General features: G+C 45.2%; 14 non-coding genes across 14 annotated transcripts; all 14 read left to right on the top strand.

The window, feature by feature from the left end:
* Positions 1-292: 292 nt before the first annotated feature.
* On the top strand, positions 293-407 carry LOC146774666 (U5 spliceosomal RNA). Its single transcript, XR_014972810.1, has one exon. It is a non-coding gene; the product is annotated as a U5 spliceosomal RNA (small nuclear RNA).
* Positions 408-1,259: 852 nt separating this feature from the next.
* LOC146774665 (U5 spliceosomal RNA) lies at positions 1,260-1,374 on the top strand. The gene has a single exon (XR_014972809.1). It is a non-coding gene; the product is annotated as a U5 spliceosomal RNA (small nuclear RNA).
* Positions 1,375-2,262: 888 nt separating this feature from the next.
* Positions 2,263-2,377, top strand: LOC146774664 (U5 spliceosomal RNA). The gene has a single exon (XR_014974410.1). It is a non-coding gene; the product is annotated as a U5 spliceosomal RNA (small nuclear RNA).
* Positions 2,378-3,230: 853 nt separating this feature from the next.
* On the top strand, positions 3,231-3,345 carry LOC146774663 (U5 spliceosomal RNA). The gene has a single exon (XR_014974688.1). It is a non-coding gene; the product is annotated as a U5 spliceosomal RNA (small nuclear RNA).
* An 852-nt stretch (positions 3,346-4,197) lies between these two features.
* Positions 4,198-4,312, top strand: LOC146774662 (U5 spliceosomal RNA). Its single transcript, XR_014974409.1, has one exon. It is a non-coding gene; the product is annotated as a U5 spliceosomal RNA (small nuclear RNA).
* Positions 4,313-5,165: 853 nt separating this feature from the next.
* Positions 5,166-5,280, top strand: LOC146774661 (U5 spliceosomal RNA). The gene has a single exon (XR_014973003.1). It is a non-coding gene; the product is annotated as a U5 spliceosomal RNA (small nuclear RNA).
* An 851-nt stretch (positions 5,281-6,131) lies between these two features.
* Positions 6,132-6,246, top strand: LOC146774660 (U5 spliceosomal RNA). Its single transcript, XR_014974724.1, has one exon. It is a non-coding gene; the product is annotated as a U5 spliceosomal RNA (small nuclear RNA).
* Positions 6,247-7,098: 852 nt separating this feature from the next.
* LOC146774659 (U5 spliceosomal RNA) lies at positions 7,099-7,213 on the top strand. The gene has a single exon (XR_014974722.1). It is a non-coding gene; the product is annotated as a U5 spliceosomal RNA (small nuclear RNA).
* An 852-nt stretch (positions 7,214-8,065) lies between these two features.
* LOC146774658 (U5 spliceosomal RNA) lies at positions 8,066-8,180 on the top strand. The gene has a single exon (XR_014974675.1). It is a non-coding gene; the product is annotated as a U5 spliceosomal RNA (small nuclear RNA).
* An 852-nt stretch (positions 8,181-9,032) lies between these two features.
* LOC146774657 (U5 spliceosomal RNA) lies at positions 9,033-9,147 on the top strand. The gene has a single exon (XR_014974674.1). It is a non-coding gene; the product is annotated as a U5 spliceosomal RNA (small nuclear RNA).
* An 852-nt stretch (positions 9,148-9,999) lies between these two features.
* On the top strand, positions 10,000-10,114 carry LOC146774656 (U5 spliceosomal RNA). The gene has a single exon (XR_014974721.1). It is a non-coding gene; the product is annotated as a U5 spliceosomal RNA (small nuclear RNA).
* Positions 10,115-10,966: 852 nt separating this feature from the next.
* Positions 10,967-11,081, top strand: LOC146774655 (U5 spliceosomal RNA). Its single transcript, XR_014974720.1, has one exon. It is a non-coding gene; the product is annotated as a U5 spliceosomal RNA (small nuclear RNA).
* An 852-nt stretch (positions 11,082-11,933) lies between these two features.
* On the top strand, positions 11,934-12,048 carry LOC146774654 (U5 spliceosomal RNA). The gene has a single exon (XR_014974106.1). It is a non-coding gene; the product is annotated as a U5 spliceosomal RNA (small nuclear RNA).
* Positions 12,049-12,900: 852 nt separating this feature from the next.
* LOC146774653 (U5 spliceosomal RNA) lies at positions 12,901-13,015 on the top strand. The gene has a single exon (XR_014974719.1). It is a non-coding gene; the product is annotated as a U5 spliceosomal RNA (small nuclear RNA).
* The last annotated feature ends 573 nt before the right edge of the window (positions 13,016-13,588 follow it).

The following is a 13,588-nucleotide window of genomic DNA, read 5'->3' as shown; positions in this document are numbered from 1 at the left end:
CACTTAACTAAAAGCCTGATTCACATTTCCTGTTCCCCTTCCCCAGCAGCCCCGACAACTCCTAATGAGCTGAGGTGAGTACAAAAGAAATTTGCATATTCCCAGACATACACATGTGAACAGTCCACCTTTTTGTACCTTGAGCAGAGACTTTGAAATGTTGGCCTGTTTTGCCCACCGGCCTGGTTCTCGCCCTCTTTCTTAGAGCCTGAAAATACCTTTCAGGTCCTCACCCTCGCAATGACAGGGTCTTTGATGTGCCGCCACTTACCCTAGAGAGCTATATTGTCACTTACTCTGGTTTCTCTTCAAAACGAAAAAATCTTTCGCCTTTTACTAAAGATTTCCGTGGAGAGGAACATTTAAGAGTTTATTCAATTTTTTTAAGCCTTGCCACAGGTGAGGCTGTTTATCATTTGTTTAAAAGAAAAGCATTAGAAGTTGGGGAATATCCAGCAATTGTCTGCTGCTTTTTTGGGGGACATGAGTTTGGTGTTTTATTCCTGAGCTCTCTGCTTGCTCATTTGCATAAACAGAGTGCAGGAGAGGTGCCTCATGGGAAAGAGCTTGTGCAGTGCATGAGATTGCTTTTCTTGACTGACTTGAAACTTCACGATCGCAGGCAGTATATTTTCTTATCTCCCAAAGATCCTGCTGCCAGATCCCAGAGGTCACCCTCCTTTTTAAAGGTGGGACCAAGACTCATGCTGTGCTTTTCATAGGGCTTGCCCATTATTTGTGCCCGTTAGAGGTGCCCTGAGAGGTCGCCAATCCTGAGTCAGCTTCCTCTCAGGTAGACTTGAAGGGGCACGTCAGACTTGTTTCACGTGTCTCCAGCCTAGACAGATATATCCTTCTATATTCAGGTTTAATGAAAGTACGTGTGAAAAAGGCACATACGGTGCATGGCTATGTGTAGAGCGTGTTGAAAGCGTAAAATGGCTAGGGGACAAAAGGCCTACAGTGCCACTTAACTAAAAGCCTGATTCACATTTCCTGTTCCCCTTCCCCAGCAGCCCCGACAACTCCTAATGAGCTGAGGTGAGTACAAAAGAAATTTGCATATTCCCAGACATACACATGTGAACAGTCCACCTTTTTGTACCTTGAGCAGAGACTTTGAAATGTTGGCCTGTTTTGCCCACCGGCCTGGTTCTCGCCCTCTTTCCTAGAGCCTGAAAATACCTTTCAGGTCCTCACCCTCGCAATGACAGGGTCTTTGATGTGCCGCCACTTACCCTAGAGAGCTATATTGTCACTTACTCTGGTTTCTCTTCAAAACGAAAAAATCTTTCGCCTTTTACTAAAGATTTCCGTGGAGAGGAACATTTAAGAGTTTATTCAATTTTTTTAAGCCTTGCCACAGGTGAGGCTGTTTATCATTTGTTTAAAAGAAAAGCATTAGAAGTTGGGGAATATCCAGCAATTGTCTGCTGCTTTTTTGGGGGACATGAGTTTGGTGTTTTATTCCTGAGCTCTCTGCTTGCTCATTTGCATAAACAGAGTGCAGGAGAGGTGCCTCATGGGAAAGAGCTTGTGCAGTGCATGAGATTGCTTTTCTTGACTGACTTGAAACTACACGATCGCAGGCAGTATATTTTCTTATCTCCCAAAGATCCTGCTGCCAGATCCCAGAGGTCACCCTCCTTTTTAAAGGTGGGACCAAGACTCATGCTGTGCTTTTCATAGGGCTTGCCCGTTATTTGTGCCCGTTGGAGGTGCCCTGAGAGGTCGCCAATCCTGAGTCCGCTTCCTCTCAGGTAGACTTGAAGGGGCACGTCAGACTTGTTTCACGTGTCTCCAGCCTAGACAGATATATCCTTCTATATTCAGGTTTAATGAAAGTACGTGTGAAAAAGGCACATACGGTGCATGGCTATGTGTAGAGCACAGTGGTGGCTCTGAGCATATCGATTGGAGGGATGGTGTTGAAAGCGTAAAATGGCTAGGGGACAAAAGGCCTACAGTGCCACTTAACTAAAAGCCTGATTCACATTTCCTGTTCCCCTTCCCCAGCAGCCCCGACAACTCCTAATGAGCTGAGGTGAGTACAAAAGAAATTTGCATATTCCCAGACATACACATGTGAACAGTCCACCTTTTTGTACCTTGAGCAGAGACTTTGAAATGTTGGCCTGTTTTGCCCACCGGCCTGGTTCTCGCCCTCTTTCTTAGAGCCTGAAAATACCTTTCAGGTCCTCACCCTCGCAATGACAGGGTCTTTGATGTGGCGCCACTTACCCTAGAGAGCTATATTGTCACTTACTCTGGTTTCTCTTCAAAACGAAAAAATCTTTCGCTTTTTACTAAAGATTTCCGTGGAGAGGAACATTTAAGAGTTTATTCAATTTTTTTAAGCCTTGCCACAGGTGAGGCTGTTTATCATTTGTTTAAAAGAAAAGCATTACAAGTTGGGGAATATCCAGCAATTGTCTGCTGCTTTTTTTGGGGGACATGAGTTTGGTGTTTTATTCCTGAGCTCTCTGCTTGCTCATTTGCATAAACAGAGTGCAGGAGAGGTGCCTCATGGGAAAGAGCTTGTGCAGTGCATGAGATTGCTTTTCTTGACTGACTTGAAACTTCACGATCGCAGGCAGTATATTTTCTTATCTCCCAAAGATCCTGCTGCCAGATCCCAGAGGTCACCCTCCTTTTTAAAGGTGGGACCAAGACTCATGCTGTGCTTTTCATAGGGCTTGCCCGTTATTTGTGCCCGTTGGAGGTGCCCTGAGAGGTCGCCAATCCTGAGTCCGCTTCCTCTCAGGTAGACTTGAAGGGGCACGTCAGACTTGTTTCACGTGTCTCCAGCCTAGACAGATATATCCTTCTATATTCAGGTTTAATGAAAGTACGTGTGAAAAAGGCACATACGGTGCATGGCTATGTGTAGAGCGTGTTGAAAGCGTAAAATGGCTAGGGGACAAAAGGCCTACAGTGCCACTTAACTAAAAGCCTGATTCACATTTCCTGTTCCCCTTCCCCAGCAGCCCCGACAACTCCTAATGAGCTGAGGTGAGTACAAAAGAAATTTGCATATTCCCAGACATACACATGTGAACAGTCCACCTTTTTGTACCTTGAGCAGAGACTTTGAAATGTTGGCCTGTTTTGCCCACCGGCCTGGTTCTCGCCCTCTTTCTTAGAGCCTGAAAATACCTTTCAGGTCCTCACCCTCGCAATGACAGGGTCTTTGATGTGCCGCCACTTACCCTAGAGAGCTATATTGTCACTTACTCTGGTTTCTCTTCAAAACGAAAAAATCTTTCGCTTTTTACTAAAGATTTCCGTGGAGAGGAACATTTAAGAGTTTATTCAATTTTTTTAATCCTTGCCACAGGTGAGGCTGTTTATCATTTGTTTAAAAGAAAAGCATTAGAAGTTGGGGAATATCCAGCAATTGTCTGCTGCTTTTTTGGGGGACATGAGTTTGGTGTTTTATTCCTGAGCTCTCTGCTTGCTCATTTGCATAAACAGAGTGCAGGAGAGGTGCCTCATGGGAAAGAGCTTGTGCAGTGCATGAGATTGCTTTTCTTGACTGACTTGAAACTACACGATCGCAGGCAGTATATTTTCTTATCTCCCAAAGATCCTGCTGCCAGATCCCAGAGGTCACCCTCCTTTTTAAAGGTGGGACCAAGACTCATGCTGTGCTTTTCATAGGGCTTGCCCGTTATTTGTGCCCGTTGGAGGTGCCCTGAGAGGTCGCCAATCCTGAGTCCGCTTCCTCTCAGGTAGACTTGAAGGGGCACGTCAGACTTGTTTCACGTGTCTCCAGCCTTGACAGATATATCCTTCTATATTCAGGTTTAATGAAAGTACGTGTGAAAAAGGCACATACGGTGCATGGCTATGTGTAGAGCGTGTTGAAAGCGTAAAATGGCTAGGGGACAAAAGGCCTACAGTGCCACTTAACTAAAAGCCTGATTCACATTTCCTGTTCCCCTTCCCCAGCAGCCCCGACAACTCCTAATGAGCTGAGGTGAGTACAAAAGAAATTTGCATATTCCCAGACATACACATGTGAACAGTCCACCTTTTTGTACCTTGAGCAGAGACTTTGAAATGTTGGCCTGTTTTGCCCACCGGCCTGGTTCTCGCCCTCTTTCTTAGAGCCTGAAAATACCTTTCAGGTCCTCACCCTCGCAATGACAGGGTCTTTGATGTGCCGCCACTTACCCTAGAGAGCTATATTGTCACTTACTCTGGTTTCTCTTCAAAACGAAAAAATCTTTCGCTTTTTACTAAAGATTTCCGTGGAGAGGAACATTTAAGAGTTTATTCAATTTTTTTAAGCCTTGCCACAGGTGAGGCTGTTTATCATTTGTTTAAAAGAAAAGCATTACAAGTTGGGGAATATCCAGCAATTGTCTGCTGCTTTTTTTGGGGGACATGAGTTTGGTGTTTTATTCCTGAGCTCTCTGCTTGCTCATTTGCATAAACAGAGTGCAGGAGAGGTGCCTCATGGGAAAGAGCTTGTGCAGTGCATGAGATTGCTTTTCTTGACTGACTTGAAACTTCACGATCGCAGGCAGTATATTTTCTTATCTCCCAAAGATCCTGCTGCCAGATCCCAGAGGTCACCCTCCTTTTTAAAGGTGGGACCAAGACTCATGCTGTGCTTTTCATAGGGCTTGCCCGTTATTTGTGCCCGTTGGAGGTGCCCTGAGAGGTCGCCAATCCTGAGTCCGCTTCCTCTCAGGTAGACTTGAAGGGGCACGTCAGACTTGTTTCACGTGTCTCCAGCCTAGACAGATATATCCTTCTATATTCAGGTTTAATGAAAGTACGTGTGAAAAAGGCACATACGGTGCATGGCTATGTGTAGAGCGTGTTGAAAGCGTAAAATGGCTAGGGGACAAAAGGCCTACAGTGCCACTTAACTAAAAGCCTGATTCACATTTCCTGTTCCCCTTCCCCAGCAGCCCCGACAACTCCTAATGAGCTGAGGTGAGTACAAAAGAAATTTGCATATTCCCAGACATACACATGTGAACAGTCCACCTTTTTGTACCTTGAGCAGAGACTTTGAAATGTTGGCCTGTTTTGCCCACCGGCCTGGTTCTCGCCCTCTTTCTTAGAGCCTGAAAATACCTTTCAGGTCCTCACCCTCGCAATGACAGGGTCTTTGATGTGCCGCCACTTACCCTAGAGAGCTATATTGTCACTTACTCTGGTTTCTCTTCAAAACGAAAAAATCTTTCGCCTTTTACTAAAGATTTCCGTGGAGAGGAACATTTAAGAGTTTATTCAATTTTTTTAAGCCTTGCCACAGGTGAGGCTTTTATCATTTGTTTAAAAGAAAAGCATTACAAGTTGGTGAATATCCAGCAATTGTCTGCTGCTTTTTTGGGGGACATGAGTTTGGTGTTTTATTCCTGAGCTCTCTGCTTGCTCATTTGCATAAACAGAGTGTAGGAGAGGTGCCTCATGGGAAAGAGCTTGTGCAGTGCATGAGATTGCTTTTCTTGACTGACTTGAAACTTCACGATCGCAGGCAGTATATTTTCTTATCTCCCAAAGATCCTGCTGCCAGATCCCAGAGGTCACCCTCCTTTTTAAAGGTGGGACCAAGACTCATGCTGTGCTTTTCATAGGGCTTGCCCATTATTTGTGCCCGTTAGAGGTGCCCTGAGAGGTCGCCAATCCTGAGTCAGCTTCCTCTCAGGTAGACTTGAAGGGGCACGTCAGACTTGTTTCACGTGTCTCCAGCCTAGACAGATATATCCTTCTATATTCAGGTTTAATGAAAGTACGTGTGAAAAAGGCACATACGGTGCATGGCTATGTGTAGAGCGTGTTGAAAGCGTAAAATGGCTAGGGGACAAAAGGCCTACAGTGCCACTTAACTAAAAGCCTGATTCACATTTCCTGTTCCCCTTCCCCAGCAGCCCCGACAACTCCTAATGAGCTGAGGTGAGTACAAAAGAAATTTGCATATTCCCAGACATACACATGTGAACAGTCCACCTTTTTGTACCTTGAGCAGAGACTTTGAAATGTTGGCCTGTTTTGCCCACCGGCCTGGTTCTCGCCCTCTTTCTTAGAGCCTGAAAATACCTTTCAGGTCCTCACCCTCGCAATGACAGGGTCTTTGATGTGCCGCCACTTACCCTAGAGAGCTATATTGTCACTTACTCTGGTTTCTCTTCAAAACGAAAATATCTTTCGCCTTTTACTAAAGATTTCTGTGGAGAGGAACATTTAAGAGTTTATTCAATTTTTTTAAGCCTTGCCACAGGTGAGGCTGTTTATCATTTGTTTAAAAGAAAAGCATTAGAAGTTGGGGAATATCCAGCAATTGTCTGCTGCTTTTTTGGGGGACATGAGTTTGGTGTTTTATTCCTGAGCTCTCTGCTTGCTCATTTGCATAAACAGAGTGCAGGAGAGGTGCCTCATGGGAAAGAGCTTGTGCAGTGCATGAGATTGCTTTTCTTGACTGACTTGAAACTACACGATCGCAGGCAGTATATTTTCTTATCTCCCAAAGATCCTGCTGCCAGATCCCAGAGGTCACCCTCCTTTTTAAAGGTGGGACCAAGACTCATGCTGTGCTTTTCATAGGGCTTGCCCGTTATTTGTGCCCATTGGAGGTGCCCTGAGAGGTCGCCAATCCTGAGTCCGCTTCCTCTCAGGTAGACTTGAAGGGGCACGTCAGACTTGTTTCACGTGTCTCCAGCCTAGACAGATATATCCTTCTATATTCAGGTTTAATAAAAGTACGTGTGAAAAAGGCACATACGGTGCATGGCTATGTGTAGAGCGTGTTGAAAGCGTAAAATGGCTAGGGGACAAAAGGCCTACAGTGCCACTTAACTAAAAGCCTGATTCACATTTCCTGTTCCCCTTCCCCAGCAGCCCCGACAACTCCTAATGAGCTGAGGTGAGTACAAAAGAAATTTGCATATTCCCAGACATACACATGTGAACAGTCCACCTTTTTGTACCTTGAGCAGAGACTTTGAAATGTTGGCCTGTTTTGCCCACCGGCCTGGTTCTCGCCCTCTTTCTTAGAGCCTGAAAATACCTTTCAGGTCCTCACCCTCGCAATGACAGGGTCTTTGATGTGCCGCCACTTACCCTAGAGAGCTATATTGTCACTTACTCTGGTTTCTCTTCAAAACGAAAATATCTTTCGCCTTTTACTAAAGATTTCTGTGGAGAGGAACATTTAAGAGTTTATTCAATTTTTTTAAGCCTTGCCACAGGTGAGGCTGTTTATCATTTGTTTAAAAGAAAAGCATTAGAAGTTGGGGAATATCCAGCAATTGTCTGCTGCTTTTTTGGGGGACATGAGTTTGGTGTTTTATTCCTGAGCTCTCTGCTTGCTCATTTGCATAAACAGAGTGCAGGAGAGGTGCCTCATGGGAAAGAGCTTGTGCAGTGCATGAGATTGCTTTTCTTGACTGACTTGAAACTACACGATCGCAGGCAGTATATTTTCTTATCTCCCAAAGATCCTGCTGCCAGATCCCAGAGGTCACCCTCCTTTTTAAAGGTGGGACCAAGACTCATGCTGTGCTTTTCATAGGGCTTGCCCGTTATTTGTGCCCATTGGAGGTGCCCTGAGAGGTCGCCAATCCTGAGTCCGCTTCCTCTCAGGTAGACTTGAAGGGGCACGTCAGACTTGTTTCACGTGTCTCCAGCCTAGACAGATATATCCTTCTATATTCAGGTTTAATAAAAGTACGTGTGAAAAAGGCACATACGGTGCATGGCTATGTGTAGAGCGTGTTGAAAGCGTAAAATGGCTAGGGGACAAAAGGCCTACAGTGCCACTTAACTAAAAGCCTGATTCACATTTCCTGTTCCCCTTCCCCAGCAGCCCCGACAACTCCTAATGAGCTGAGGTGAGTACAAACGAAATTTGCATATTCCCAGACATACACATGTGAACAGTCCACCTTTTTGTACCTTGAGCAGAGACTTTGAAATGTTGGCCTGTTTTGCCCACCGGCCTGGTTCTCGCCCTCTTTCTTAGAGCCTGAAAATACCTTTCAGGTCCTCACCCTCGCAATGACAGGGTCTTTGATGTGCCGCCACTTACCCTAGAGAGCTATATTGTCACTTACACTGGTTTCTCTTCAAAACGAAAAAATCTTTCGCCTTTTACTAAAGATTTCCGTGGAGAGGAACATTTAAGAGTTTATTCAATTTTTTTAATCCTTGCCACAGGTGAGGCTGTTTATCATTTGTTTAAAAGAAAAGCATTAGAAGTTGGGGAATATCCAGCAATTGTCTGCTGCTTTTTTGGGGGACATGAGTTTGGTGTTTTATTCCTGAGCTCTCTGCTTGCTCATTTGCATAAACAGAGTGCAGGAGAGGTGCCTCATGGGAAAGAGCTTGTGCAGTGCATGAGATTGCTTTTCTTGACTGACTTGAAACTACACGATCGCAGGCAGTATATTTTCTTATCTCCCAAAGATCCTGCTGCCAGATCCCAGAGGTCACCCTCCTTTTTAAAGGTGGGACCAAGACTCATGCTGTGCTTTTCATAGGGCTTGCCCGTTATTTGTGCCCGTTGGAGGTGCCCTGAGAGGTCGCCAATCCTGAGTCCGCTTCCTCTCAGGTAGACTTGAAGGGGCACGTCAGACTTGTTTCACGTGTCTCCAGCCTAGACAGATATATCCTTCTATATTCAGGTTTAATAAAAGTACGTGTGAAAAAGGCACATACGGTGCATGGCTATGTGTAGAGCGTGTTGAAAGCGTAAAATGGCTAGGGGACAAAAGGCCTACAGTGCCACTTAACTAAAAGCCTGATTCACATTTCCTGTTCCCCTTCCCCAGCAGCCCCGACAACTCCTAATGAGCTGAGGTGAGTACAAACGAAATTTGCATATTCCCAGACATACACATGTGAACAGTCCACCTTTTTGTACCTTGAGCAGAGACTTTGAAATGTTGGCCTGTTTTGCCCACCGGCCTGGTTCTCGCCCTCTTTCTTAGAGCCTGAAAATACCTTTCAGGTCCTCACCCTCGCAATGACAGGGTCTTTGATGTGCCGCCACTTACCCTAGAGAGCTATATTGTCACTTACACTGGTTTCTCTTCAAAACGAAAAAATCTTTCGCCTTTTACTAAAGATTTCCGTGGAGAGGAACATTTAAGAGTTTATTCAATTTTTTTAATCCTTGCCACAGGTGAGGCTGTTTATCATTTGTTTAAAAGAAAAGCATTAGAAGTTGGGGAATATCCAGCAATTGTCTGCTGCTTTTTTGGGGGACATGAGTTTGGTGTTTTATTCCTGAGCTCTCTGCTTGCTCATTTGCATAAACAGAGTGCAGGAGAGGTGCCTCATGGGAAAGAGCTTGTGCAGTGCATGAGATTGCTTTTCTTGACTGACTTGAAACTACACGATCGCAGGCAGTATATTTTCTTATCTCCCAAAGATCCTGCTGCCAGATCCCAGAGGTCACCCTCCTTTTTAAAGGTGGGACCAAGACTCATGCTGTGCTTTTCATAGGGCTTGCCCGTTATTTGTGCCCATTGGAGGTGCCCTGAGAGGTCGCCAATCCTGAGTCCGCTTCCTCTCAGGTAGACTTGAAGGGGCACGTCAGACTTGTTTCACGTGTCTCCAGCCTAGACAGATATATCCTTCTATATTCAGGTTTAATAAAAGTACGTGTGAAAAAGGCACATACGGTGCATGGCTATGTGTAGAGCGTGTTGAAAGCGTAAAATGGCTAGGGGACAAAAGGCCTACAGTGCCACTTAACTAAAAGCCTGATTCACATTTCCTGTTCCCCTTCCCCAGCAGCCCCGACAACTCCTAATGAGCTGAGGTGAGTACAAACGAAATTTGCATATTCCCAGACATACACATGTGAACAGTCCACCTTTTTGTACCTTGAGCAGAGACTTTGAAATGTTGGCCTGTTTTGCCCACCGGCCTGGTTCTCGCCCTCTTTCTTAGAGCCTGAAAATACCTTTCAGGTCCTCACCCTCGCAATGACAGGGTCTTTGATGTGCCGCCACTTACCCTAGAGAGCTATATTGTCACTTACTCTGGTTTCTCTTCAAAACGAAAATATCTTTCGCCTTTTACTAAAGATTTCTGTGGAGAGGAACATTTAAGAGTTTATTCAATTTTTTTAAGCCTTGCCACAGGTGAGGCTGTTTATCATTTGTTTAAAAGAAAAGCATTAGAAGTTGGGGAATATCCAGCAATTGTCTGCTGCTTTTTTGGGGGACATGAGTTTGGTGTTTTATTCCTGAGCTCTCTGCTTGCTCATTTGCATAAACAGAGTGCAGGAGAGGTGCCTCATGGGAAAGAGCTTGTGCAGTGCATGAGATTGCTTTTCTTGACTGACTTGAAACTACACGATCGCAGGCAGTATATTTTCTTATCTCCCAAAGATCCTGCTGCCAGATCCCAGAGGTCACCCTCCTTTTTAAAGGTGGGACCAAGACTCATGCTGTGCTTTTCATAGGGCTTGCCCGTTATTTGTGCCCATTGGAGGTGCCCTGAGAGGTCGCCAATCCTGAGTCCGCTTCCTCTCAGGTAGACTTGAAGGGGCACGTCAGACTTGTTTCACGTGTCTCCAGCCTAGACAGATATATCCTTCTATATTCAGGTTTAATAAAAGTACGTGTGAAAAAGGCACATACGGTGCATGGCTATGTGTAGAGCGTGTTGAAAGCGTAAAATGGCTAGGGGACAAAAGGCCTACAGTGCCACTTAACTAAAAGCCTGATTCACATTTCCTGTTCCCCTTCCCCAGCAGCCCCGACAACTCCTAATGAGCTGAGGTGAGTACAAACGAAATTTGCATATTCCCAGACATACACATGTGAACAGTCCACCTTTTTGTACCTTGAGCAGAGACTTTGAAATGTTGGCCTGTTTTGCCCACCGGCCTGGTTCTCGCCCTCTTTCTTAGAGCCTGAAAATACCTTTCAGGTCCTCACCCTCGCAATGACAGGGTCTTTGATGTGCCGCCACTTACCCTAGAGAGCTATATTGTCACTTACTCTGGTTTCTCTTCAAAACGAAAATATCTTTCGCCTTTTACTAAAGATTTCTGTGGAGAGGAACATTTAAGAGTTTATTCAATTTTTTTAAGCCTTGCCACAGGTGAGGCTGTTTATCATTTGTTTAAAAGAAAAGCATTAGAAGTTGGGGAATATCCAGCAATTGTCTGCTGCTTTTTTGGGGGACATGAGTTTGGTGTTTTATTCCTGAGCTCTCTGCTTGCTCATTTGCATAAACAGAGTGCAGGAGAGGTGCCTCATGGGAAAGAGCTTGTGCAGTGCATGAGATTGCTTTTCTTGACTGACTTGAAACTACACGATCGCAGGCAGTATATTTTCTTATCTCCCAAAGATCCTGCTGCCAGATCCCAGAGGTCACCCTCCTTTTTAAAGGTGGGACCAAGACTCATGCTGTGCTTTTCATAGGGCTTGCCCGTTATTTGTGCCCATTGGAGGTGCCCTGAGAGGTCGCCAATCCTGAGTCCGCTTCCTCTCAGGTAGACTTGAAGGGGCACGTCAGACTTGTTTCACGTGTCTCCAGCCTAGACAGATATATCCTTCTATATTCAGGTTTAATAAAAGTACGTGTGAAAAAGGCACATACGGTGCATGGCTATGTGTAGAGCGTGTTGAAAGCGTAAAATGGCTAGGGGACAAAAGGCCTACAGTGCCACTTAACTAAAAGCCTGATTCACATTTCCTGTTCCCCTTCCCCAGCAGCCCCGACAACTCCTAATGAGCTGAGGTGAGTACAAAAGAAATTTGCATATTCCCAGACATACACATGTGAACAGTCCACCTTTTTGTACCTTGAGCAGAGACTTTGAAATGTTGGCCTGTTTTGCCCACCGGCCTGGTTCTCGCCCTCTTTCTTAGAGCCTGAAAATACCTTTCAGGTCCTCACCCTCGCAATGACAGGGTCTTTGATGTGCCGCCACTTACCCTAGAGAGCTATATTGTCACTTACTCTGGTTTCTCTTCAAAACGAAAAAATCTTTCGCCTTTTACTAAAGATTTCCGTGGAGAGGAACATTTAAGAGTTTATTCAATTTTTTTAATCCTTGCCACAGGTGAGGCTGTTTATCATTTGTTTAAAAGAAAAGCATTAGAAGTTGGGGAATATCCAGCAATTGTCTGCTGCTTTTTTGGGGGACATGAGTTTGGTGTTTTATTCCTGAGCTCTCTGCTTGCTCATTTGCATAAACAGAGTGCAGGAGAGGTGCCTCATGGGAAAGAGCTTGTGCAGTGCATGAGATTGCTTTTCTTGACTGACTTGAAACTACACGATCGCAGGCAGTATATTTTCTTATCTCCCAAAGATCCTGCTGCCAGATCCCAGAGGTCACCCTCCTTTTTAAAGGTGGGACCAAGACTCATGCTGTGCTTTTCATAGGGCTTGCCCGTTATTTGTGCCCATTGGAGGTGCCCTGAGAGGTCGCCAATCCTGAGTCCGCTTCCTCTCAGGTAGACTTGAAGGGGCACGTCAGACTTGTTTCACGTGTCTCCAGCCTAGACAGATATATCCTTCTATATTCAGGTTTAATAAAAGTACGTGTGAAAAAGGCACATACGGTGCATGGCTATGTGTAGAGCGTGTTGAAAGCGTAAAATGGCTAGGGGACAAAAGGCCTACAGTGCCACTTAACTAAAAGCCTGATTCACATTTCCTGTTCCCCTTCCCCAGCAGCCCCGACAACTCCTAATGAGCTGAGGTGAGTACAAACGAAATTTGCATATTCCCAGACATACACATGTGAACAGTCCACCTTTTTGTACCTTGAGCAGAGACTTTGAAATGTTGGCCTGTTTTGCCCACCGGCCTGGTTCTCGCCCTCTTTCTTAGAGCCTGAAAATACCTTTCAGGTCCTCACCCTCGCAATGACAGGGTCTTTGATGTGCCGCCACTTACCCTAGAGAGCTATATTGTCACTTACTCTGGTTTCTCTTCAAAACGAAAATATCTTTCGCCTTTTACTAAAGATTTCTGTGGAGAGGAACATTTAAGAGTTTATTCAATTTTTTTAAGCCTTGCCACAGGTGAGGCTGTTTATCATTTGTTTAAAAGAAAAGCATTAGAAGTTGGGGAATATCCAGCAATTGTCTGCTGCTTTTTTGGGGGACATGAGTTTGGTGTTTTATTCCTGAGCTCTCTGCTTGCTCATTTGCATAAACAGAGTGCAGGAGAGGTGCCTCATGGGAAAGAGCTTGTGCAGTGCATGAGATTGCTTTTCTTGACTGACTTGAAACTACACGATCGCAGGCAGTATATTTTCTTATCTCCCAAAGATCCTGCTGCCAGATCCCAGAGGTCACCCTCCTTTTTAAAGGTGGGACCAAGACTCATGCTGTGCTTTTCATAGGGCTTGCCCGTTATTTGTGCCCATTGGAGGTGCCCTGAGAGGTCGCCAATCCTGAGTCCGCTTCCTCTCAGGTAGACTTGAAGGGGCACGTCAGACTTGTTTCACGTGTCTCCAGCCTAGACAGATATATCCTTCTATATTCAGGTTTAATAAAAGTACGTGTGAAAAAGGCACATACGGTGCATGGCTATGTGTAGAGCGTGTTGAAAGCGTAAAATGGCTAGGGGACAAAAGGCCTACAGTGCCACTTAACTAAAA

The sequence above is a fragment of the Triturus cristatus genome, chromosome 12 (genome assembly GCF_964204655.1).
Source record: "Triturus cristatus chromosome 12, aTriCri1.1, whole genome shotgun sequence".
Taxonomy (NCBI): domain Eukaryota; kingdom Metazoa; phylum Chordata; class Amphibia; order Caudata; family Salamandridae; genus Triturus; species Triturus cristatus.
Note: the sequence above shows the minus strand (reverse complement) of the source record. Positions and strands in the feature narration are given on the sequence as shown.